The sequence below is a fragment of the Brassica napus genome, chromosome C7, assembly GCF_020379485.1.
Source record: "Brassica napus cultivar Da-Ae chromosome C7, Da-Ae, whole genome shotgun sequence".
In the NCBI taxonomy this organism is placed as follows: Eukaryota; Viridiplantae; Streptophyta; class Magnoliopsida; order Brassicales; family Brassicaceae; genus Brassica; species Brassica napus.
In genome coordinates this window covers 18,644,545-18,648,082 of record NC_063450.1, presented here as the reverse complement: position 1 = coordinate 18,648,082, position 3,538 = coordinate 18,644,545, and the positions used below count along the sequence as shown (strand labels likewise).

At 29.7% G+C, this 3,538-nt stretch overlaps 1 long non-coding RNA gene across 1 annotated transcript; it reads left to right on the top strand.

Moving 5' to 3' along the window:
- The first annotated feature begins 1,778 nt into the window (after nt 1-1,778).
- On the top strand, nt 1,779-2,932 carry LOC125589994. Its single transcript, XR_007326185.1, has 2 exons — nt 1,779-2,565; nt 2,653-2,932. It is a non-coding gene; the product is annotated as an uncharacterized LOC125589994 (long non-coding RNA).
- Nucleotides 2,933-3,538: the final 606 nt, after the last annotated feature.

Sequence of the window (3,538 nt, the reverse complement as noted above, 5' to 3'; positions counted from 1 at the left end):
TTCCAGTCTATTGAAAGCACTGTCTCATTAGATTTCACTTGTTGATTGTGCAAAACTACAAAAGAGTCGATCAAAATGCCAAAAACATTGTAATCTCCATGAGAGAAGAAAGACTAAATAGGAATATAGATAGATAGATAGTCACAAATGATTTGTTCTAGCACTCCTCATATACTCATCAGAATTCAAATATATCTCACGGAAGAACTTGTTCAAAGCAGCGTCTCCTTCAAGCTTATCATCCTTCTATTCTTCTTCACTTCATCTTCAAGCTTGTCATAGTCCTTTACTTTCTTGAAAGAACGATAAGCCGGTCTCATTGAAACCTCCGCACAATTACACAAACAAATAATAAATTTAAAATATCAAGAGTCTGTGATTCAAACTTCTCATCAGGTGAAACTAAATAAAAAGAAAAAAGAAAGTAGAAAACATGTTTAAGAAATTCGGGTCTGGCAAAACTGCTGGTTGTTTGCCATGTTCAAGAGAGGTCCATGTGATTATCTCTGCTTTTAAAAGACTTTTCTTAATTTTGGTTGATATTAGTTTATATCTGCACTTCACTACTGCTATCTGAATACACACCGCAAGGAAAAAAAGGTCAATACAATGTGTACAACTCAGAACATGTCATTGTTTGAGTTTAAAAGGACTGTTTGGTACTATCTAATAAAACGAATCATTTATATCTGATAAAGCGTATCCTTTAGATACATAACTCTTTGTGCTGCTTATAGGTTAAGCATGATTATTCTGTTAGTTCAAAAAGTTAGAGTTCAAAGGGTTTAAAAGGACTGCTTGGTACTATCTAATAAAATGTATCCTTTAGATGTCAATTATCCAATTACATCTATAAACCAATTACCTTTCCCAACAATCTCAGTTTGAGATGATACGCTTTCTCTCTTGGAACATCAGTCGCAATACTCAGATGCAAAATCACTAACATAATTGACACAATTTACATAGAAGTGTTTATCATGGAGGTGTGTTTTGAGAATGCATTATGCTTCAAACGATCACATTTAACACTAATCTTAAAACATCAGAAAAATATAATTGAGAAAAAACAAATATTTCACGCATAAACCACATAAAAAAATCAGCCATAAATATAAAAGAGAGATTTGAATTACCTGAGATTTATTATCATTGGTTTCATTGTAACATCATAAATATATAAAAAAATTGATCGCATTATTACTCTTTCATAGTTTCAACAATTAGTTACCATAAAAAATTATTTCTAATATTATGTAGATTATTTGGAAAGTGGTAATTGAATTATCCTTTCCTTTTAGATATAATTATAATAAATAAAATTAAAAATCATCGGTCAATCAAATTATAACAATTTGAAGAGTTAATTTATGATCAACACGTAATAAAAAAATCACTTATGTGACTTCTCAATCAATATATAGTAGGATTTATATTTTTATAAATAATTTATAACATCATATAAATAATTTTAAAATTCTGATAAATTTATTCTGTAAACAACGATAAATAATTTAAAAATCATATTAATAAACATGTTTGGATTTTGTAATATTTAAAATAGTTATTATATAATTATATTCGAATACAATTCATCAAGTAGAGTATAAAACTATTGTAATTATCTTTATAAAAATTTGTTTATTATATTTTATAGTTTATAAATATTAAAAGTAATAAATAAAACATTATTAATCTTTCTATAATTTCGAGAATTAGTTGACATAAATTGTTTTTTGTAATATTCTTTAGATTATATGGCAAGTGATGTTAAATATTTTTAGACTTACCTTAAATTTTTAGATCTAATTTAAATAAATAAAAATTAAAAACAATCGACCAATCAAATTATAACAATTTTTTTTGAAACTTCACCTATAAGCGACACGTCACCAGACCTCACTAAAAAGACTTCTCTTTTAATATATAGGGGGATTGTGTTATTATCTGGAAATAATGTTTTCTATTATAAAAAAAAATTAGGATATAAAATATCTTATAAATAAATAAAAATAAAGCAAAAAAAATTATAAAGATACTTTCTAAAATATTTTTAATATGTGAATTTCTTTTTTAAAAAAGCAATACAATAATAATAAACAAATATTGATAAATAATTTGATGTTTAAATTAAATTTATAAGAACATAAATAATAATTTATTATGTTGGGTTTTTAAATTTAATAATGTATGAAATAATAAGTATTCGTGAGAAAATTATATCCGCCTGTGTGAACAAATCACCTAGCTTATTTAATGAAAATAACTGTAAAAATGGCATGTTCCAAAATCACTCAACAAATAATATGGAGGGGATTACAAGACTGACATTGACACTGGGGCCTGCTTCTTGATATTAAGCTAGAATGAGAATCACGTTGTCGATTGACCCGTAACCACTCATTTGAGTACTAAAAAAAAGTGTCCCCGGACACGCCTATAGCTTTTGCATAACCACGTTATCAATCAACCACTTTATAAGTATAACCAGGGTCTGAGTGAATGTAATGTTGCTTTGGAAACTCCGATCTTGAGATCAAATCCACATTGCGCCAAAAAAAAAGGGTATTTTTCTCGTCTACATGATTTTCCTTGATTCATTATAGTTTCGGGGTATGTCCAAGAATCTCAGAAAAAACAAATTTTGAAAAGGAAACAAAAGAATAAAAAATGAGAGTGGCGGTGATCGGAGGTGGAGTTTGTGGATTAGGAAGTGCCTACGTTCTTGCAAGAGAAGATGGAATCGAGGAGGTGGTGTTGTTCGAGAAGGAGGAGTCCGTTTTAGGAGGCCATGCTAAAACGATGCGTCTCGATGGCGTTTGATTTAGACGTTGGATTCATAGTCTGCAACCCTGTACGTTTGTCTCTCTTTTTCTCGAACTAATAGTAAATAACCATGCTAGTTATATAAATGGAAACCGGGCTTTTACAATAGTACTACTTATCATTTTTTTATTTATTTCTTTTTACCTTTTAATCTTAATTTATAAGATAAGCCTCTAAAATGGCCGGTTCTAAAGAATCACGAAGAATCGACATTACCATCATATCTTCTGCCACTTGTTACAAAGAATCACCATCCATCAATTGGTTGGACACTCATTGTATCCGCTATCTCCGAACAGATCGCCAATAAGTGTTCAACTCCTCCACTATGCTCAGTTGTCTTCAGTATGAAGCTCGTCTCGTGGGCGACCAAATTCTCTCTCGTTTGTAGACCGATTTCAGTGATTCTTACGCCTATCCTACTTGATTTTAACTCATCTATCTGTTTAGCTCGCTAATTCAACCGGATTTGTTCTGCGCACCCACGAGGGTATTGGTTATTACATTTTTATACATTGATTTTTTCATAATTAGTGTTATATGTTTTAGATGGATCGTAATATAACTAATTGTATTCAAAAGACCTGCAACGAATAAGCTAATATGGTTATTTTTGGTACAAATATTCGAACCTGTTTCAGATATATTTGTTATTTAGATATTTTTAGGTTCTTATACATCAGAACCGAACTCATCCGGACCCAGAAGGACT